Raw genomic sequence first — 25314 nt, forward strand, 5'->3', positions numbered from 1 at the left:
CCAGCGACTGGTGTTTTAATGATGATCTCAAACTGAATGCAAAGAAATACATCATCATTCCCTTCAGCACAAACAATCTCCGCTCAGACTATCAAATCAACAAGAATACCCTAAGTACCCATGAAGTGGTAAGGGACCTGGGATCACAAGATGACTACGACCTTAACTTTGACCACCATGTATCTATTGTAGTAAGGGAAGCTTTCTACGTAGCACACTTGATTAGTAAAGGCATCACCTCAAGAGCGAAAGATGTTATAATGCCCCTATACTCGGCACTTATCAGGCCCATAATTGAGTATAATGCCCCATTTGGCATGACTGTACTAAGCACCTGCAGCAAGTAGAGAGACCTCAGAGCTTTCTAACAAAGAAGATCAAGGGGCTCCAGCCTATGCCTTATACAGACCAGCTAAAGTTCCTGTCACTATACTCCATATGATATAGACATCTTAGGGGAGACTTATACCTGGCCTACAGAAAAATCCAAGACCCAAACCTAATGAACTTGCTGTATATCCATAAATCAAATGGGACTAGGGCTCCCCATTTCAGGGACCTATATATGGCCTGCACCTTAAATAGGACATGCTGGAGGGACAGATTTATCTCTCAGCAACTGCCGCGTCTTTGGAACAGGCTACCAATTCATGTGAAACAGAACACCTCTGTGACACTATTCGAGAGGAACCTGGACAAGGGATGGGGAACCATAAATTCTAACCAGGGATAGAGGTCATGACCCTCTTGGACATAGGCAGTCATCACTAAATGTAATCTTGAGTACTGACTAACATTTCTAAGGTATTACATTGGGATGAAATGGCTAGGCTTTAAATGATCTCTGGGTCGATAGCCTACTAATCTTCTATGACCCCATGAAGAAAGGATATTCCATTTTTAACTCAGCTGTAGATTATCTACCATTTTTAACTCAACTGTGAACTACATACTATTTTCTATGTTATTATATTGTAGCATCCGTTTTACAGTTTGATTTTTATTAATGAACTAGGTGCTTAACATAATTCAGGAAGTGAACATCATACCCTCTGCACTGCAAAGTTTCTTCTTGGTTTATATAGAGCATTTAGGGACAGCTACCTCTGTGAATGCTTGGAGTCATGAAAAAGTAGTAGGGAATCATCAGACAACCTATGTAGAAGATTCTATAAGAATGAGAAGTGTACTAATTGATTCTCTGAAACAACAGCTGCTGCATGGAACAGCTTACCAAATTACATTAAAGCAAGTACTAGTTTAGACATTTTCAATAACAGTCTGGATACTTATTATGGGAACAACTAATTTGGTATATGAAGCCGCAGTGGTGCAGCAGTAGCGTTGTCTCATCACAGCAAGAGGTTCTACCGCTTGATTCTCGGCTTGAGTGCCTTCTGTGTGGAGTCTGCATGTCCTCCCCGTGATTGAGTGGTGCTTGCAAGACATGCATAAATGGGCGTGCCTTCGTTGAAGGTTGGGCGTTGAGCTGGTACCTTGGCACCGTAAAAATCTACTGCCAATAATTAGCAGACCAGAGGTCCGCTGTGGCGACCCCTAACCGGGTAAAGCCGAAAGAAGAAGAAGCAGGGTAGAAGGGCATTAATGCCCATGCTTGGAATATTTGTATGTATGTATGTACCCCATTTGAAGAACAACAATTCAAGAAAAAATATGCAGCAAACTAAGAAGTCAAACACATACTTCTAATTACAAACTTTAACAAAATCAAATACAAGAGAAATTAGAATTAACTAGAAAATACATGGTTATGGTTTAGAGATTACTTTGTCTTCGGGGAAATATTTTTCACAAAATAGACTGAAAGTGTCTGCACAGTCCTGCTTTTCCACATTTCTTCTCTCTTAATGGTACTACTGGCAGAGTTTTTTTTGCAAATGAGGAAACTGGTATCAAAATTAGGTAAAGGGGCCAATGAATGATTTTAGCCTTGCTCCTATAACAGACAATGAGACTGCTCTGGCAATCTCAGCTACAGACTTTACTTTCAGGTGGTTGCTTACACCCATCCAGAAGGTTTTGTTGTTTGAAGGACAGATGGCATCGAGGCATTTGAAATATACTAGTTTTGTGAAAATTAGCTTTGAAATGATTCAGAATTGTTGATACATAAGATCATCTTCATCAGAGTAATATAGCCAGATGGTTTGCTGAAGGAAGAATCACCAACCTCATTTACATGAAGCAGATATAGGAAAAGATATCTCAGCTAAGGACTGACTTTGCTGAATGGAGGGAAATATGGTTTACATTAAAAAAATGGTTGGTAGTAGCATTAGTCTTGAGTTATCCAACACCATTTAGTTGGACCAAGCTCATCTTAATTGCATTTAGTGAAACTGACACAGAACGGTAAGCTTCACTCTTCTCCAAGATGCACTGAAGTGGATATGCTTTTAAGTAACTAGGAGAGGATGGGTCTTGCCCTGTAAAAGTGTCTAGTAGCCTTTATCGTTCACATAAAACACTTAAATTAGTTTACGTTAGTTTTATTTTTTCCAGCTTAATTGGTCAGCTTGGTTTGATAAAATACCATTTGGAAAACCATGTTTCTAGATATTAATACAAAACTGTTGGAAGACAGTGTGAGACAGCGATGGAGTGTGAAGCAGGTGTTGTGTACACATTAAAAAGCATCTTTCTTGTTTTAATTTCAGATGTAGTCTCCTTTTGGAAAGACTGCACTTTAGCAGTTTTAATTTCAGAGGTAGTATCCATTTGGACCTTTGGGAAGGCTACATTTAGAGGGTTAATTCTGCAGTTGTAACTGATGGCGAATCATGCTTTGGCAAAATAAATAAATAAATAAAAGATACAATATTTAAGTCAGACTGCACCCATTTGCTTTTGCGTTTATTTCAATGTTGCTGAATGACATCTAACCACATTTTACCTGTTTCAATAACTTCAGTTAAGAGCCACAAAATAGCTCAGATCATCGTAATGGGATTTGATGATATGGACTTAAGACTAATCAGTGAATGACATTTCCAGGCAGGAAACATTTTCATCAGTGCCATTAATGACCTTGTTGGAGTCATTCTCCCAACCATTTTGAAGGGCTTGTTTCTCCAAATACAAAGAATCAGGTAGTAATCAGTTATAGCAGCTGAAAGAACTATATTGAGGTTTACATAGTCAGACTTCTCAAGTTCTAGTTTAGAATGTTTTTTTTTCCTATCATTTTGTCTGTTTTAGTACAGTTGGCTATAGCCAGGTAGAGCTCATTAAATTAAGAGGCTATTGAGCTGAAGTTTCAATTGAGCTGAGTACATTCTTTAGTGGCATAGCCAAAAGTAATAATGTGAAAGTTTAAGGTGTCTGTGTATCATTCAGTTGGCAGTGTAATAGGGCCTTGGAATGCATTTCTATTTAAATAGCTGCACAAAATAGAAAATAAATTGTGACTGCCCAGTGAAATTTGTGATAAAGCTTGATAACTGCAAATGGTGGCTTTCATCATTTATTGAATTAAAAGTGGAGAAAAGCAATATGCCCATTGCTATTTTAACAGTTATTTCTGGTATCTCTGTAGTCTGAGATATGCAGTTAGTGTCAACAATGTTTGATTTTAATCATGCCTTGGCTATGACAAATTTTTGCTATGCTTTACCAGATTAGAGTTGGCTTTATTGTTAATGCTGTGTGCATGTGGATATGCCAACTTCAGTTTTCATTTCAATTCTTAGAATACGGTAACAGCCAATACAGAGCACAGACTATCTAGCATACAGTGAGTGCCTATAAATGTCGATATAGCTTACACTAGTAAGAGTCTTTTTTTCCTGGAATTGCATCTTAGATGGGGGGAATTTTCAGGTTCACCTCAAGGCAGGCATGCCATATGTATACATTTAGAGCCAAGATTTCATGGGTTATAATTTTCATTGATTAATATTAGTGAGAGAAAAAATACTTTACTTGGGCACATGCAAATATTTGTTTCTGTTGCTTGTATGGGTTAAATACTTAGAAATGCTAAGCTTTCCTAGAAACATTTGACATTTTATTTGGTATGTCCCATGTTGTGAATTTATTCTTTAGCTTTTACAACTTGTAATACAGTCAGATTTTAAAATGGTCAGCAGTAGAGTCAATCATTAGTGCAATTTAAACAAAAATAAGTATTTAATTGCCACATTAGGTTCAGGATAAACATATCTTCTTCTCTTTCGGCTGTTCCCGTTAGTGGTCGCCATAGCAAATCATCTGTTCCATTTCTGCCTGTCCTCTGCATCTTGTTCTATCACACCAACCAACATATACTATCTAAAAAAGTGCACATTAACCAAAATTAAAAAAAACATGCAATAAATGGACTTTTAAACAATGTCATGTTCATCTTTGGACTGAGAAGTATTATTAAAAAGCATGACACTAAATAATAAAGTCTAGTCACATTCGCATATAGGCTATCCATCAGTTATAGAATTAAGGACAGATCTGAAATGTTTGGTGTTCAGTTCATTAGATGACAAGTGTTAGTAGCAGCTCACATTTGCAAATTTGATGGAGATATGGATGCGAGCAAAGCTGAAAATCTCTGAAGCCTTTTTTTGACTTGCAATAGTGTCTTTACTACAGTATGAAATTTATAATTAATTTAGGGAGACCTTGAGGCCTGTAAGAATTCAGCAAAACAGATTCACCAGCCTCTAGTATAACTCAAGTTTTATGCTGCTACAGTAGTGCCTGGCAAGGTGATTTTGATTAAAAGTTCATACTAACTGTTATAAATTCAGCAATTTTAGAGTATCATTCAATATTTTACAGCTTGTCTTATGGCACATAAAAACAATGGTTTCACTGATGATGTATCACTTCTTTAATAAACTTTGGTGATACACAAAATAGTTCCAATTAATCATAATCAATTAATCAATGCCTGTCAGCCTGGGATGACATGCTCGACAAGCCACAATGCTTTGCTAGGAACGGCTTGCACCTGTCACCCCTGGGCTTTCGGATATTGGCAAAGGCTCTTGCTACCCCTATAGTGCCTTTTTTAGGCAAGGCTCAAAAGACAAACCCACCTCCATAGGTATCACAAGGGATAAGAAACTAAGAGTAATGCTAATCAATGCCAGAAGTCTAAACCTCAAGATGCATGCACTCGAAACTCTCCTTAGCATGGAGAACATCGATATCTGTGCAGTAACAGTAACCTGGGTCAAGGCTCCCAAGAGCACCCCAGCACTGCCAGGTTATACCTCATACCATGCTTTTTGGCCCCAAAACTTGGACCAAACCAGAAAAGGAGGGGGAGTATCAATATTCATCAAAGATACCCACACCTCCAGGTTGGTAGCACAGCACGAAGCATCATAGACTATCCATGTGCAACTAACAGTCGATAAAACTGCCTTCCAGTTTATAGCCTGCTACAGACCACCCTCCCAAACCCAGGAACCCAACTCGGCCTTCCTGAGAACACTGGAAAATATGAAGGTCTCTCCAAACACCATTATACTGGGTGACTTCAACTACCCAAACATAGACTGGGAGCATTACTCTAGCTCCAACACCCTAGCTCAAAGGTTCCTAGAATTTATAAACTCAAATGCTATGGAACAACTTGTTACCACTCCCACAAGAGGGGAAAACATACTGGACCTGATCATCACCAACATGGGGACTCTATGCTCCAGACCAGAGGTGTATCCCTCACTGGTAAGATCAGACCATAAACTAATCTCACTGGATATTCACATTCCGACCCCACCCCTGCCCAGAAAACCACAGGGAAAAACTTCTCTAAAGCAAATTTCACACTCCTCAAAACTGAGGTGGAATCCTTCAAAGCCCCCGGGCCTGTGGAAAATACGTCCCAGACCGCAGAATCCTTTATAAACGCATTCTATGAACACCTTCAGGAATGCATGGATCATGCAATCCCAAATAAAACCAAGACCCAATCCTCCAAAGGCAGACGTCCTGTCTGGTGGACCCCAGCCATAAACAAACTATACAATAGAAGGAGGAAGCTACTACATGATAGAGCAAAATCCAAAAAGGGAAGGCATCTCTGATCAGTGTTAGCAAAAAACTACGGGCACTCATAAAATCGTCTAAGGCCAGCTTCGAGAGAAAAATTGCACAGGACACTAAGGATAATCACAAGGCTTTCTTTAGTTATGTTAGGAACCTGGGTGGGAATTCCCAGATATGCTCAGAATTAGTCCAAAATGACAAAAAATACAACGAACCCACAGACATTGCCAACATCCTAGCTAACAGGTTCAGTGCAAACCCCACCCCCCCACCAAAAGGGCAAATATCTATCCCAGCAGAGTGCTGCCCCCCTGACATCTCAGATGCTCAGGTAAGAGCCGCCCTCTCCAAAGCAAAAAACACAGCATCAATGGGACCAGACAGTGTCCCGGGCTGCGTCCTACATGAACTCCAAGAAGAGCTAAACCCAAACATAAAACTACTGTTCAATCTCAGCCTTACCACAGGATATGTACCCAAAGAGTGGCGTACAGCAACAATGGTCCCTCTCCACAAAGGTGGTGCCTCAACAGATCCTGGAAACTATCGCCCCATAAGCCTGACTAGCTTGGTCCGCAAAGCTATGGAAAAGATCATCATGGACCTCATAAAAAAAGATATTGGGGACCTACAGACACTGGATCCTACCCAGTTCAGCTTTGTTAAGGGCAGATCCTGCCTCTTAAACATGGTCGATTTCTTTGAAACAGTTACCAAGGCCATTGACGAGGGGAAGGTGGTCCACACAGCCTACCTGGACCTCGCAAAAGCCTTTGATACAATACCCCACTCGGGCATTATAGATAAGCTCACCAGCTTAAATATAAACCCCTATGTCACTAGATGGGTTGCAAACTGGCTCAAAGACAGAACCCACATGGTTAGAATTGCTGGAGCCATGTCAAACTACAAACCAGTTACAAGTGGCATCCCACAAGGCTCAGTCCTGGGACCTCTCCTGTTTGGTATATATTTCTCGGAGGTACAGGCCAACACAGAAGGACTGTGACTGACCAAGTTCGCAGATGACTGCAAACTGGGCACTATAATCGACTCTCCAGCCGACACAAGCATCCTCGAAAAGGGCCTCATAGAAACAGACAACTGGTGCCAGAGCCATGGCCTCAAGCTAAACACCAAGAAGTGTATAGTCATCCCCTTTGGCAAAAACAAAGTGCCCACAAATTACCACATAGGTGGTAATCCATTAAGTATGGAAGAAGTAATTAGGGACCTGGGGACCCAAGTTGATAGCAATCTCTCATTTGACAACCACATGGCCAAAGTGGTTAGAAAAACATTTTATATAGCCCACCTAATCATGAAGGGATTCACATCTAGATCAGGGGAGGTCATCGTGCCTCTTTACTCATCCCTCATCAGGACCATAATTGAGTACAATGCCCCTTTTGGAATGTACTTTACCAGACACCTGCAGCAACTGGAAAGACCCCAAAAATACCTCACCAAGAAGATCAAAGGGCTCAAACAGATGCCATATGATGCCTGGTTAAAGAAACTCCAGCTCTACTCAGTGGCATACCACCTGCTCAGAGGCGATTTGTGCCTGACGTATAAAGCCATGTCCAACCTGGAATTAATGGACATGCTGCACCTCAGAAAATCCAAATCCCATCGAGCTACGCTCGAGACTTGAACCTCAGCACTGAAATAAATAGGACATGCTGGAGGGACAGATTCATAACCCAGAGGCTCCCTTCACTCTGGAATAAAATCCCAGTCCAGGTTAGGCAGAGTCCCTCATTGACTCTCTTCAAGAGGAATCTTGATGAGTGGATGGGAGATAGTAGGTTTACCCCGGGTATTACTTCTGTGTCACTGTTAGACAGAGGCACAGTATACTAACCTCGAAAAAGGGCATAGCAAAATTAATTTAAAATGGGTGGCGAAAGCCAAACACAGTCTGGCTAGGCTTATAAATGCCCTAGGGCAGATAGCCTAGTATGAACTTATGAACCTATAACTATGACATGGGTACAGTTATTGTAAAGAGGTACAATATATTTGAACAAGCCAAATGACTGGCCTTGACTTGCTTTAAACCCCATAGTGCATGAATGAAATGAAGCCCAGTGATTTTTTCTGATTTCATTTTTTTGGGATTTATTTCTTTTCTCCATCAGCACCTGATAATTTTTTTTTTATTTTCACTCCAGCACATTCCTTCAATGTAGCAAAAACTTTCAAGCTTGGAGGTAAAGCATTAACTTCATGTAATGACACATTCTGAATCTTTGTCCAGCATTACTAAATTCTGTAATTAAAATATGATTTGAATAACGTACCTAAAATAATAACTATTTTATAATAGTTTAAAATACAGTCATGCATATGGAATGCTGCTTTCAGCATGATTTAAGCATTCCATTTTATTAACTTTTTGGTTCACTGACTATATTATTTTCAGAATACACACAATCAGGTTTCATATAGGAGGACCTATTATGAACAAAGATGCACCTTCATTACATTTTCAGATAAACTGTTATATTAAATTCAAATAATGGCAGAAATTTCTAAGAGGCTTCATTGAAGATCGACTTAGTGCAACAGAAAAGTGTTCTGGTAATAAAAGCATTTGCAGTTTCAGTCTTGAAGTAATATAATTCTTATTTTTGCTTTTATAGGTTCTTTTCAGTGCAATGAATTGAGTCTTTTGTTATTGAAGTAAAAAGTGTCATTTTTATATTAAAATTTCAAAACAAAAAAGAGAATTATGTAAATGATCAGATAAGAAACATGCATCTGCTTCTGGATTGATTAGTTCTTGTATCTCAAATATGCTTTCTCATGTAATTATACATTTCTTTATGTTGTACTATGTTACTTGCATTCTGTCAAAGTATAGTTAAAATCTATAGTCTGCTTTTTGCTTTAAGCCTTAATTTGCTATTAATATTGCATTCCTAAGATAAGAATGTACCTTATAAATAACACAGCTTTATTTTACTTAGTTATTTCTTGCCTAGGAAATGCTTTGATGCAGAAGTTTTATACCATTATCTGCAACGGTTTACTATCATATTTTTGAAAATGTATTTTACGAGTAGTTATGTACTTGAAAAACATTGTCAAAAGTTATGATAGCGACTGATAAAACTAACAAATGAAAAAAGTATCAACGATTCGAAATTGAATCATTGACATTTTTCAAATTTGCCTCCACATCCGGTATCATTCAACACATGTTTTGCAGGGGGCAAGCCCCCCTGCATCCCCTGTGTGGGAGGGAGACTGCACCCCCCACACCCCCTGCTACTTATATTTACAAACTCCAAGATCACACTACAGTGAGAGAAAGGGTACATTTCCTGATCTCCACTATAGTGCAATCTGCATTCAAAATGGTGAATCTACAACAGTGAATGCTAGTGTGCATTCACTGTTGTGACTTCAACATTTTTTTTTTTGCTCATTTCAAATGTTGAAAACTTGCTTTTGGGATTGCACATTTGCACATTGCAGCTGTGACATTCTGATTGTAATCCATCTGCAACCATTTAGTTTATCCACTGTATCAGGTACTGCAGAACTGTATTGTTGGCAATCTGAGGAACCTGCATGAGATCTTCTATAAGGCTCTTACAGATGTTCACCAAACAGCAGACCGAGGACCCAGACATGGTTAAATATATAAAAAGTATTTTAGTATTTTTGACAGATAAGTGCTTTCATGCCAAAAATAGCACTTCTTCAGATCATTCACAAAACATTAACTTACAAATCACTTAAATAACAATAAATTAAGTTAAAAAAATCAATCAAATCTAATGAAAAGTAAGCATAAAACACGTTCCTAGAAACTAATGAAAATTCTGCATTAAAGGTCAACCAATCATATAATTGTACCAGCATTGTCAAAACTGGTTAAAGCATGCAGTTATTGTATAAAGAACTAGCCAGTAAAATAGCTTCAAATGTGTTTCAAACTAATGAGCTGATTACAGTATACAGTAATTATGTACACCATTACACTGCTTGAGGCTAGTAACAGTGGCTAGAGAGTGTAACAGATTAGCCAATCAAATAACTAAAATGCCATCATCAGTTTTGGTGTCTGTAGGTCAACCATATACCAGTCTTATGATTACAAATATATTACAAACCAATAGGTTTCCAAAAACACACAGCTAAATAATCACAGCATTTATTCAGATTGATGGTTGTGCATAGTTCAGTCACAGTTTTCAAAAATAGTTCAATGGAGTCTCTGCCATCCTTGCATTGCTGTGAGCTTTTAATACCAAATTGTTCACTCTAAGTCCAATCTGGTTGTTGCCATTAGTGGATTGTACCTCTGCCATTCCAGGGTAATTTTGTTCTGCCAGGATGAGTTTGTTCCTATCTTATACTTGATCATCACAGTCTCATTTAGAGATAGGATATTCCCATCTATGCTAAAGGACCTCAGCCACTCCTATTCAGAAGAAGTCTGGTCTTGCCTCTGAATATCTGGACAGCTAAAGGCCAATATCTAATCTTCTATTTGTCACATTGCATATTTTCTATCAAACATAGATTCATAGGTTCATAGGTAAGTAGTAGGCTAACTGTCCTTGTGGGCCATTTTAAGCCTAGCCAGTTTCCCTTTTTGTGCTTGAAGTAACCTATCACATTTGGTTATAGATTGGTCTTATTCATCCCATGGTCGGTAATTATATATTGCCCCTAATGAGAATAACTGTGATCATACTATAGATAATTTGTGGAGACCCATGCATGGGATTAAGCATTTAGGAGCTGCCTCTGTCCATTAGTAATACAGGGGACAGTCTTGGGTTAGTTTTAGAGTAGAGTCAGTTCCACAGCAGCAGTATCCTCTGTGAAATATACCTGTTCTTCCAAACCATTCTGTTGATGTTGTAGAACAGGTTTAGATCCTTAGACTGAGTATTTCTGATGCTATTTGACTTGCTGATATGCAGTCTATCAGCAATGGATCAGAGGATGCCTTGTATACTAGATACAGGTCACCTCTTAGAAGTCTAGTGACAGGGCTTTGAGTTGGTCCATCTAGAACATCTTGTTTAGGCCTTGTATACTTTAGTAAGATATATCTGTGGGTGTTCCAGTTCCAGAAAGAATGTTTTCCGTTATGTCACTTCCTCATAAGAATTCTCTAACACCCACAAACTTCTTCAGAGCCTAAACCACAATAGGCAAAGTGCTTTTTTAAAGACTATGTCACATTACAGTAACAATTAGCTGACAGGACCATGTAGAAATATTTAAAGCTGTATACACAATAAAAACATCAGTTAAAATCAGAGATTAGTACACATTTAAAATATAATATGAAATGAATAAAATAAATAAAATTTATACTGTGTATATATGTGTGTGTGTTTATGTGTGTGTGTATATATATATATATATATATATATATATATATATATATATATATATATATATATACATATATGTGTGGGATCCGTACAAATACCCGATGGAAATTTCTGCCGAAGCAGAAATCACTGAACATACATAACTGAAAGTGCTGTTCACTGAAGCAACACTTTCGGTTATGTATGCTGGTTGTGCCGGTCACACTACGATGCAGTTAAGGGAGAATTCTCTTTTCCCCACAGTAGTGCGACCTTGGAGTGAGAATATAACAGTAGGAGGTGTGGGGGGTGCAGGGGGGCTTGCCTACCTGCATAAAAGAAGATTATTGTTTTTTTTTTTTGTTTTCGAACGGACTTTAACAAAAGTGCTTTTTCGGTGAAAGCGCTTTCATTAAAGTGCATTTGGTTATTGTGGATTTGGACTATTGAACTTTCGTTCAATAGTCCTAGATCCATATATATATATATATATATATATATATATATATATATATATTTGTATTTATTTACACACACACACACACACACACACACACACACACACACACACACACACACACATACACATACACACACACTCACAAACACATACACTTAGGGTTGCCACCTTTTTAAATGGCCAAAGTGGGACATTTTTGGTACAAACATCAGATTTTACAGGCTGACACATACCCACGGTCAGTACAAAGGTTAGAACTTAACTTTTTTGCCTAAATAAAAGCTTATTCTTGTAGCATTTTAGTTGCTTATTCTGTTTCTTATAACATTTAGGTATTTTAGATACAGAATAACTGTTTTATGCAACTATTACATAAAATATAGGAAATTATTTTGTCCTAAAATCTCAGGACATTTGCCATTTTTACAATTTTTTGTCAGGACACAACTGCCCAAAGAGGGACTGTCCCTCGCAAAGTGGGACAGGTGGTAACCCTACATACACTTGATAGCATACTCAAGGGAAATGTTCATTAAATATACGCTGTAAATCCCATGCTGTAAAAGTTTCATAGGCTGGCTGCTCCTAACCTTAATTCACTGCCAATTGAGGTTGCATTATTAATACCAAGAAGGTTACATGTGTTTAATAGTAACTGCCTCCAAAGTTCTTTATACTAGAGAGTGTTCTCCCAACATATCCCTCTCAGTGAATTATTCACCTTTTCTGTTATAAAGAGCAGAAATTCATCAAAATCATTACATTGTTGGAATGCTTATAAAGTAGATATTAGGTGCTTCCTTTCAGATGTCATTCAGGTTCTAGGTACTTCTCTATTTTCCCTACATAGAAAGCATCACAGTAAAGGCAGATGGCTATATAAACTTCCCCTTTGCTTTTATACTTACAGGGTCCTGTGCAAACAGTGTTTTTAAAATAACTAGCTACTAAGACATAGGAATCTTCATCGATATGCTTGCATTGTTTGCAAGTCCCACATCTGTATATTTTGTTCTGTAATTGGGTATGTACTTTACTTACATCATTCTTAATACACTCCAAAATAGCCATTATGGTTTTACCTCTCTCAAAAACAAAACTAGGAATTTCTCCTATTGTCATTGTGTTAAGGTACTTAGCCATAGTATTTTTCTAATTCTTCTTATGAAGCCTTTAATAATAGATGTCAGACTTCGATGCATACAAGGAATAACCACAGCCTTAGAGAATGTATTGTCTGTAGCATTAGTACCATACTTAAGGTTAGTATTGTTTACTGTTCTACTTAAAGAGAGGGAGGTATTTTATTCTACTGTAGCTTCACCTATTTTAATTGGGTAATCTCTGTCAAAAAACATGTTTCAAATTGTCAGTTTCCTTGACAAACACTTCATCTTCATTTACTAGCCTAGATAGCCTTATTATCTGACCTTTGTTTATTTTTTTTGTCATTTGGAATGGCTACTAGCAAAATATAAGTAAGCATCTGAGAATGTGGGGTGTATGTATCTAGTTGAGCAAAACTTTCCATTAATGTTGTCCTTGGATAGCATAATATCCAAGTAACTTAATCTTGTCCTTTGGAACTTGTCAAACATATTTTAGGAAAGTGGTTGTAATTTCTGAGTACTCAAAAAATTCTGCTAATGTTTTCTTATCACCATACTGCAACAAAACTGTTGCCTAAATATTGAAAATACAGTTTGATGCCATGCATGTAAGGTGAATGAAAAATATGCAGCTTCTCCCTTTTCCAAAGTACAAAATAGAGGCTGAAGCAAAACCCATAATGTCTGATGATAAAATTCACCTTCAGAGTAAAACAAATTATAATCAAGAATGCATTCTATAAATTGTTCTATTAGTCTTAGATCTACATTAGACAGTGTTTTTGCCCCCTTTGATGGCAGTCATAAATCATATCTTACCCTTGTCCTTAGGGATTATAGTGAATACATTTTGAACATCAACAGTCATCATATAAATGTCCCTGTCAAAACTAATCTTAGCAAATAGCTATACAAATGGAATAGATATCTTAGAATGTATCACTCTGTCGGGAAAATAACTTAAGTTTTTTGTCAAAGAATTTTGCCAGCAGTTCAGTCTTTGAGTCAGATGCATATGCAAATGGCCTTAAAGGGGACTGTATTTGTCCCTATGTAACTATGGTATGCCAAAAATAGTGCATACAGCAAGGTATTTTAATGTTAGGAAGTTATATAGTTTGATAGCTACATTTTTTCTGAAACAGAAGGTCTTCTACCATTGTGTCTTTATTTTATTTGATATATTAATTTCATTTGTTGAAATTCTTTGATAATAGATTAGTATATTAGTCAAATAACATGTAGTCTATACAGCCCACATAATCAATATGGTCCATAATAATGACATTCCCACCTTTGTCTGGCTTCATTATTCATAGAGATTTGTTACCAATTCATCTAATATAAGGTTTTGCTCATTAGTCAAATTATAGAACTGCTTTGTTTAATATACTGCAAATACCTCTGAGTTTGATTTCAAAAAATCTCTTGATTAATGCTAATGGTGTATTAAAAGGCAGATTCACCATACGTTTCATCAGAAACAGTATGTTAGTTCCAACATGAGGTCCATGATATTTATTTTAGGTGTTGGTATGAATATGAATTCATGCTTAAATAATTTTGAAATATAGTGGAGTAATTTCTAAAGAACTATAGCTGAAAATGTACAAACTATTATGATAAAAAATTGATGTAGTACATATATTTTCAAAGTTCTCCTTGCCCCAGGCTCTACCCCTCATGTGCCCTCTCAATCCTGTAGGTTGATGATTCCGGTGGGGAGCATAGGGATGATTCCACTATCTGCCCACTATTCTCTCATAGCATCTCAATAGGGGAAACTCCAAAAAATAATCCAAGAGTGGCATTACATCATACACTGCTAAATTTGGATATAACATAACACTGCTAGATTTGGATACAACATGGATATAACATATAGTAAATCATGTATTATACCTCCTGGAGCCTTGCTCAGACAGTTTTAAGGATATAACAGAAACAAGTACAACCAGGTTTCTTTTTTTTTTCTTTTTCTTTATATATTGCACTTAAGTAACACAATGGAACACAACACCATGTATAAGGTGCTCTGTTCACATTGTATTACCAAATGTGCTCTGTATAAGGTACTCTGTTGTTATATTACTGATGGTGCATGACATAACCCATAAGGTGATCTGTTTCTGTTATATTATGATGGTGCACTGTATAAGGAGATTTCTTCACATTATATTATTGACGGTGCACTGGATAAGGTGCTCTGTTAATTTATATTACTCGTAGTGCACTGCACAAAAGTGCTTTGTTCTTGCCATGCTACTGATAGCACAATGTACTGTGTATCTGTTGACATTATATTAATGACAGTACTCTGTATAAGGTGCTCTGTTCATTTATATTACTGATGGCTCCCTGTACAAAGGTGCTTTCTTCATGTCACAATACTGACAGTTAACTGTACTGGATCTCTGTTTACATTATATTACTACTGACAATGCACAGTACAGGGTGTTTTGTTCTCATTATATTACTAACAGTGCACACTACAAGGTGCTCTGATCATTTATATTACTGAGAGTGCTCTGTTTAAAGTGCTTTGTTCACATTATATTACTAACTCTTCTTGTCACATTACTGATGGCTCTCACTATATGTTCATAGGTTCATAGGTAAGTACTAGGCTAACTGCCCTTGCAAGCCATTGTAAGCCCAGCCAATTATCCCTTGTGAGACTCAAACCCCTGCACCTTGTGTTTGTAAGGCAAACACCTTAACCATTAGGCCACCCTCCTAACTAGGGTGCTCTGTTCTCATTAAATTACTAACAGTGCCCTGCATAAGGTGTTTTCTTTGTTACATTACTGATGGTGCTCTGTATAAAGTGCTTTGTTCACATTATATTACCAACAGTGCATTGCATAAGGTTCTCTCTTCATGTTACATTACTGATGGCGTTCACTATAGGGTGCTCTGTTCTCATTATATTACTAACAATGCACAATATAACATGGTCTGCTCACATTTGTTTACTGTCAGTGCATTCTATAAGGTGTTATTTTCATGTTATATTGCTGGTGGTACACTTTATTTTGGGCAGAATTTAAGGTTATATTACTAACAGTGCATTCTATGAGGTTCTGTGATCATGGTGTACTACTGACAGTGCATTCTTTAAGGTTTTCTGCTCATGTTATATTACTGACTGTGCACTGTATAAGGTAATTTGTTTGCATTATAGTACTGAGAGTACACTGTACTGGGTTTCTGTTTACATTATATTGCTATATAAAGGTATTTTTGCACATTATATTACTGACCACACACAGTATAAAGTGCTGCCTTCAGGTTACATTACTAACAGTGCACAGCATTAAGTGCTGTCTTCACAGTGTTGGTGCACTGTACAGAATACTTTCTTCATATCATATTACTGACTGCACGACATAGGGTGCTCTGTTCACACATTATTGACAGCAAACTGTATAAGGTGCTCTCTTACACATTATATTTCTGACAGTACACTGTATACAGTGCCTTATTTTCATTACATTACTGACAGCACACCATGCATGGTACTCTGTTCATGCTATATTACTGACAGAGCACTGTTTAAGGTATTTTGTTCATAATATACTCCTAACAGTGCACTGTATAAGGTGCCTGTTTATGATATATTATTGATGGAGCACTGCAGAAGGTACTCTGCTCACTTTATTTTTCTGACAGTGCACTGCATAAGGTGCTCTGTTCATGTTATATTACTAGAAAGTGCACTGCATGAGGTGTTCTGTTCATATGTTACTGAAATTGCATTGTATATGGTGCTCTGTTCACTTATATCAATGACAGTGCACTATTTATGGTGTTTTTGTTACATTATATTACTGACAGTACACTGTACAAGGTGCTCCCTTCATGATTTGTTGCTGACATTGCATTTTATAAGGTGCTCTGTTCACATTATAGTACTGACAGTGCCCTGTAAAAGGTTATTTCTTCATGTTATATTACTCACAGTGTATTATATAAAGTTTGCTAATGTTATTGTACTGACAGAGCACTGTTGAAGATGCTTATTGATGCTATATTGCAGACAGAACTCTCTAGTAAGTGCATTGTTCATGTTATATTACTGGCAGTGCACTGTATTTTGTGCTCTGTTCATATTTATATTACTAGCAGTATATGGTATAAAGTGGTCTAAGCATGTTATACCACTCAATGCATTTTGTAAGGTGCTTTATGTTATATTACTGACAGTGCATTCTATAAGGTGCTTTGTTATATTACACTGTATAAGGTGTTTTTTCATGTTAGGTTACTGACTGCATTCTCTAGGGTGTTCTGTTAATGTTATGTTAGTGACAAGGCATTCTGTAAGGTGCTATGTTTGTGTTATGTTACACACAGTACACTGTATAAGGTGCTGTTGTTGTGTTATATTACTGATAGCACATTCTACAAGGTGCTCTGTATTGCATGACAGGCAGCAAATTCTACAAGGTGCTCTGTTCATGTTATATTTATTTATTTATGTATGTATGTATGTATGTATGTATGTACTCTATGTCTGTATTGCATTTATTGACCGGAAAAGTCCAACTGGGCACAGAGTCCCCTTTTCAGTGGAGGACAAAGGAGAAAAGCTCCAAACAATACATACTTTAGATTTATACATAGTGTAGAAAAAAACAGTATTTTCAAGTGTGCACATAGTCTAGTGAAAACCAACATTTTATAAAAAATTATACATGTATAGAAAAGTAATTCAATAATATTTTAAAATGTCTGCATAGTAGTGGAGTCATTGCAGATAGAACAATAAGACAGTTACAGATTGTTGTTTTGAGCAAAGGAAGATGATGGGCATAATAAAATATGCAGGCATAAATGTCAGTGAATCAGAAGCACTTATATCTACAGACATACATTTCAGTGGATCAGGAGCATTGCATATCTACAGACATACATTTCAGTGGATCAGGAGTATTGTATACCTACAGACATACATTTCAGTGGATCGGGAGCATTGTATATCTACAGACATACATTTCAGTGGATCAGGAGCATTGTATATCTACAGACATACATTTCAGTGGATCGGGAGTATTGCATACCTACAGACATACATTTCAGTGGATCAGGAGCATTGTATATCTACAGACATACATTTCAGTGGATCAGGAGTATTGTATACCTACAGACATACATTTCAGTGGATCAGGAGCATTGTATACCTACAGACATACATTTCAGTGGATCAGGAGCATTGTATATCTACAGCCATACATTTCAGTGGATCAGGAGCATTGCATATCTACAGACATACATTTCAGTGGATCAGGAGCATTGTATACCTACAGACATACATTTCAGTGGATCAGGAACATTGTATATCTACAGACATACATTTCAGTGGATCAGGAGCATTGTATATCTACAGACACACATCTCAGTGGATCAGGAGCATTGTATATCTACAGACATACATTTCAGTGGATCAGGAGTATTGTATAACTACAGCCATAAATTTCAGTGCACTAATAGCATCCTATACTTTAGTAAGCTGTTTCGTAATAAAGACATAAAATAGACATAAAAGTTGCATAAAAGCAGCATCTTTTTATTCTTCAGTGTTATTTTTTCATTTATTTTTTATTTTTATTTAATTATTGGATTGCTAGACAGCAGCTGGTGCAGTACACTAAAGACTGATCGAAGTAGAGGAATCAGAAGTGACTGAAAGTGTGAAGAAGGAGGAGGAGATGGAGGGGAAAAGAAGATTTTGTAGGTGAATACAATAGAGGAGTGAGATGGAAAGCGGGGGGAGGGTAGTAGTTAGTTATGGCATGTGGGTGAGAATATAGAAGAAGGGGTGTGAGAAAGTGATGAGATGGAAGTAGCTGAAGGGTAGAAAGATGTGTGGAATTATGGTATAATTGTTGGAGTACTTATCAAAGGTTGGTACAGGTGCAAAGACAGAGAATCTGCAGTTGTGACTTTAGCTTCTGTTTAAAATGTTTGACATGCTGTTCTACTTTTAGAGAGAGAGAGAGAGAGAGAGAGAGAGAGAGGCATGGTGTTCCATGCTTTGGTAACATACTTTTAGAACAGACCATCACCAGATGTACTGTAGGATTTAGTTATGTGGAATATCAGCATTTGGATTGAGCAAAGGGGTTGCTTTGGTTTGTATGGCTAGATTAGAGCTGACAGAGATGGGCACTTTGTAGATTTATAGATGAGGTTACTAGTAATCAAAAGCTGGGAGTAAGATAGTAAGTGGGGTAGTCTGAGTCAGTTTAGTTCTTTCCGTGCTAGGCAGTGGTGGGTTTGTGCTTTCTTCTTGTTATATTACTGATGATGCGTTTGATAAGATGCTCTGTTCATGTTATATTACTGACAGTATATTCTATAAGGTGCTTTCTTCTTGTTATATTACTGACGATGCGTTTGATAAGATGCTCTGTTCATGTTATATTACTGACAGTATATTCTATAAGGTGCTTTGTTCATGTTATATTACTGACAATGCATTCTGAAAGGTGCTCTTTTCATGTTATATTCCTGTCAGCACATTCTATAAGGTTCTCTGTTCATGTGTATTGTATATGGTGTTCTCTTCACGCTATATCACTGACAGTGAATTCTATAAGGTGCTCATGTTAAATTGCTGCAAGTGCATTATATAAGGTGATCTGTTTATGTTGTATTACTGACAGTGCATTCTATAAGGTGCTCTATTCATGTTATATTATTGACAATACAGTGTATATGGTGCTCTATTAATGTTATATTCCTGACACTGCATTTTATAAGGTATTGTGTTCATGTTATGTTACTGGTGGTGCACTGTATATGGTGATTTGTTCATGTTACATTTTTGACAGGTGAGCTTTGTAATGCAGAGCCATTTGTCCCCACAATCACTCCTTGTTATTGACATGGTGAGGTCAGGGCATAGCTCTCGGCTTTGTAACACAAAAACATCTGGACAAAGCTAAAAATAATGAGGGGTACAAAGCCCCAAAAATAAGGGCAAATTTGAAAATCTTGCTCTTAAAAACCCAGAAAGTTGTTAGAATAAAAGGGATTATGCTACCATGCATTTTCTGAAGGATATGAAGTCTGAAACTCAAATGCCTGTCATTATTTAGCAAATTCAGCCCTCGCTAATTTGCCACAAAATTCCAGAAAAATCACAAATTTTATGAGAAACAGACCAAAATTATGAGGCAAAAATATGGACATTCTGCAAAAATCTGGACAGTTGAGAGATCTAGGACAGGGTTAGGATGCAGCATTATAATGTACCAGAACAAGAATCAAGCAATCAGGACCGGCAAGCTGTTTTAAGCACATCTTCTTTCCTTTCCCTGTTTTATAGTGGGGAGACTCTCTGTCCAGTTTTCCATCCTTTTTCATTCTCACCTTTTATTTCTTGGGCCTCTGTAAAGGATCATGATTGGCATTGAGCTAGCAAATGCTAAGGTTAGTTGTTCCAGTGTGAGGGGTGATCATGCTGCGCAGTCAGGGGCTGCTTGGCAGACATAGTTCTCAGAGTAATGATTGGTGATGTCTAAGCAAACATAATCAGTAAACATTGGTCAGCCTGACTGGTATGGGCAGATGGTTACGCTGCCTGGTCCAGGTATGTTTGGCTGACTGAAGTGTGGAAGCTGGAGAATATATAGGTAGTTAATTCACTTTTTATGCTGGCTGAAGGGTTTTACATCACAGAACAGTTAAGTTTATAACAGTAATCTATTGTGAGACTTTATTACTAATTTGTCTGTAATTGTCCATGTGTTTGATCTCTGACAGGTCTACTTTTTTGCTAATATGTTACAATTATTTTTGTTGAGATTTGTGGAATAGAAAATGCCTAACAATTATATGTTATTTATATCCGAATGATTAAAGCTATGTAGAGAGCATGTAGTGAAACTGGAATGGATTACATTTGTTGTATGGTAGAAAGATGTTTATAAATGAAATTATGGAGCAGTCTTTCATAATCCAAATATAATGCATCCTTTCTTCCTTCTTTCATGCTTTACTTAGTTCTTTAGACACAGTTGTGGTGATTTTTTAATTATAATGCACATATTACTTTATTTTTCTGATGTTAACAGCAGCAGGTAGTGGCAATGCAGTTTGGTACAAAAGGCTAAAGGTTTGAACTGTTTTATTATTTTAATCCCAGGGTTGTTTATTTTACTTTCTACTTGTCTGGCAGTTAGTATAGAGGATTAAGTATATGAGCTGTTAATGAGCTGCTTTCGGTAGTCCAGGGTTTGATTCTTTTGCCCCTCATTTAACCACTGTGTGACTCTAAGCAGGTCATTAACCTGACAGTGCTCTTGGGCAATGGAGAAATTCAGCTAAGCTCCTCAAATTTCTCCTGAAGTGTATGCCTATTAAACACCTATGAACCTGCTGGAAAGGCCACTATCACTTAACTGTTTTCATTGTTTTCCTTTGGCTGTGGCAATGACCTGTTATTACAGCAAAATGGAATAAAAATAAGTTTTCAAACCACTGTAACCATTATGACAGCATGTGTTCCTGCATGTCTGTAGAAAAACAAACAACCTATGTAGTGCAAGGACTGATAATCCAGGTAGCACAACTCTATTTATATGAGAGAAATCACAGTAGGGAGCAATATTATCTTCTGATCTTCTGAAAAGAGCACTGAATAATATTAGACTGTTTATAATCCCTCCAGGGAAAACTGAATTATCAGGTATGAGTCAGAAATAGTGCAGTTATCATAAATCATAGTTAGTTGCCCTATGCTATGATAATGCAATTCATTAATTTTCTGGGGTAAATATGAATGTTTATATTTTTAGTACAGCTTCTTAACTTTAGTAGTCCAATATTTAACACTGTCATGCTAGAAGTACTTAATGTATGGAGTAAAACAGTAAGCATCAATTAAAAAAGAAAACATTGAGACAAAGGCCCATTACAAGGAAGCAATGCTATTTTGAGATACATTCTTGTGATTTTTGTTTTAGGTTAATATTATATAGTTGTGCCTGCAGCTTAACATGCCATTAATACATATTTTCATATTAACTTCTTAAGAATCTAAACAATTTTTCATGTTGTGTAACTCATCTCACAAGAATTCCTATTAAATATCACCAAGAGGCAATTATGCTTCCTTAGAAAAAGCTCCTTTGTGTGTGTGTGTGTGTGTGTGTGTGTGTGTGTGTGTGTGTGTGTGTGTGTGTGTGTGAACATGTGTGCATTTGTGTGCATGCATGTTTTGTGTATGTGTGTATGTTTGTGTGTTTGAGTGTTTTTTAGGGAACTGTGGAAAGATAGTATATTTATCCTTTTGATCTAACAAAAACAAACTATCATCTACACACACACACACACACACACACACACACACACACACACACACACACACACACACACACACACACACACACCAAGTACAGGCAAAGACACAAGTTAAATGGAAGTAGAAGATTTAGCATAAATAGATTAATTTTACCAGGAACACAAAAAGGTTTCATAAATAGTGTTCCAGTGCTGACTGTTACAATGAATGCAGAAGTGACATGCAGAAACACGAGCTGCAGTTACAACTGAACTCATTGCAGGAGAGGTGAAAGAGCAGAATATCAGTTAAAAGCTATGCTGTTGTGATACACCTGAATTATACTAGGACAGCAATTATGGTGTCTTTATGTGTCAACAGATGCAGTGTTTTGGCAGAAACATACTTCTCTGAAATACAGAGGCACAACCCTCTCAATTGCTTAATTTTTATTTTAACAGTTTTTACATTTTCACGAACTGGTGAACAGAGCTTCAATCCTAGCCATAAGCAAATAGAATGACCACCATGAGATGGGACTTTTGGGGGCAATATAGGACTGGTTGGAGACCAAGCTGAAACGACAAGTAGATGCCATTTTTGGGGACGTCCAGTATTGTTTAATATCATCTGCCCTGGTAAGTATAATTTAGCTTAGAAAAATGTGCTATATATGAAGTTGTTTTGTACAGTTTAAATATTAAAGAATTTATAAAATATTTTGAGTCAGATACTTCCTTCAAAACCCATCTTTCCTGATTTAGCACCTATCTCTAAGATAAAAGATCTATTATCATGTCTTCTCTCATGATGAAAGATGACATTACTTAGTACATGTTCCTTTTGTGGAAGTGAAAAATAAAAGAAACAATGAAAAGAAAAAAAGTGTCATTTAAATGTTGCAGATTTGAATTTTTAATTTTTATTCATTATTTATTCATATTACCTGTCCATTTGTTAAAATGTGTTTCATTTTATGCATTTTTAAATAACACTGTTAAAAATCAGGTGCATCATTTTCAAAGAAGTTAACAGACATCTCAACAGCTCAAATGGAATTTATTAAAATGTCAAAAATAAAAAAAAATACTTTGGTAGAAGGAACTGGTCTTCATATCACACATTGGCAAGCTTCATTCCCATCCCTTACTCAACTGCTCATCTTTATCACAACAAAGAACCTGAGGAAATCAAAATGATGCAACACATACAGTGGAGGACTTGGATGAACCAGTTAAACTTTAAACAAATTAAATAGTTTTAAGCAAGTTTGCATAGCTATTCACTTTACATGGATAAGGAAGTAGCAGAACAAGGCTAAGGTGAGAATTTCTGTCTCCACACAGTACAGTACTGCTTGAGGGTTGAGTTATATGACTGAGATGTTCTAAATAGAGGACAATGATTAGCAAAAAAAGGGCCTGTCCAAAACTTTCATCACAAAAATCAGCATTTCTGAGGGGTAATCTAAAGGCTACAGTCATTCTCTTTCTGACTGTCAGATATAGAAGTAGGATGTGACACTCCTTCATTTGTTTGTTGAGAACAGTATAAACTACAAACAATCTAAGTTGGTTTCTGGTCAGGGAGTTTGCAATAATTACCATTTTATTTTTATGTTGCTATTTCGATCCTTAACCCTACCACCAAGTGACTGATGTGAACACCCATGTTACTGAGGTGACCATGATGTCTTGCCCAAGCACTTGCATGATACCACTTATGTGCAAACAAAGGCTATCATCACTGGCTTGTTATCATCAACTTCATAACCTTTATCTGATTTTATTTGGTATCTCCTAAGGCTCTACTTGCATGGTGGTGATCTTGCTAGGCAAAACTACCTCCTCCTCTAACTTCCTGTAGGATAGATGAGCCAATATCAGCAGCTCACTCCTATCCCTGGCATCTGACCTGCTACTCAAACTCAGGTTTTTCTGGATCATGGTCAGAGCTTTATCACCTTCAAGACAAAGGATACCAGCTAAAGGTTAGAAAAAATATACATAAACTTTCAGTAATATTCAGTAATATTAACTCACTCAAGCCTAAAAGGTCTTCCAGTTCACACCCATATTTACTTATAGCTTTCAGAACTTTTTGGGTCTGGCTTTCTTAACCAAGTGAATTACCAACTAATAATAGGCAGCATTAGAGAGGGCAATGAGTTATTAATAAAATGACACTGAGATTATTAGTCTAGGATGTCCTGCAGTGGAGAAATTAATCTTTGTTTGCCACTTGATAATCATAATTTCATATTTATGCTCCTATTTTCATAACTGACATACATTTTATTGAGGTGTATGGTATGAAATACCAATGTGGGAGACAGGGCAATGCATTGAAAATGCTGATTTATATTTCACTGCACTGGAAATATTGTTATTTTGTCAGTAGTTATGAAGATAAACAATATTTCGATATGTACTTAGTACTTCAAAAAACAAATGACTTACAAATGACTGCATGACATTAGGTGAAACCTTAGATGTTGTTGAAGGAAACTGTCTTTAATATTTGCACAGTAACTTGCACATCTTGAGAGATATCCAGTACTATTTGCATTGCTAATTATACAATTAAACATTTGTTTTCACTTTATAGTATGGATGTTTTATAAACTTATTTAACTTTATAGTATGGATGTTTTATAAACGTATTTAACTTTATAGTATGGATGTTTTATAAACTTATTTAGCTTTATAGTATGGATGTTTTATAAACTTATTTAACGTTATAGTATGGATAGATTGATGTTTTATAAACTTATTGAACTTTATAGTATGGATAGATTGATACAGGATATATATGATGCATTTATTAAACAATGATATATCTTATTGTGTAGATAAATTTTAAAACATAGTATTTAAAGTTTGAGATGATTTTATTGGTTAGTTTGAATTAATTGAGGGTAAATAAGACTGTTGGTGTTTTTTGTCCAATTATCTGATGAAGTAAGTGACGGAAACATATTGTGGATGCTGCTGGAGATCTGAAAGAATTCAAAATCAATCACCAGTGAATTACCAGTGAAACCAAAGGAGGGGGAAGGGCGGAGACAGATTTTAAATGAAATCCAGTTGGAAGAAAACA

This window comes from Protopterus annectens, chromosome 5.part0 (assembly GCF_019279795.1).
Source record: "Protopterus annectens isolate FY-2018-M chromosome 5.part0, PAN1.0, whole genome shotgun sequence".
Taxonomy (NCBI): domain Eukaryota; kingdom Metazoa; phylum Chordata; order Ceratodontiformes; family Protopteridae; genus Protopterus; species Protopterus annectens.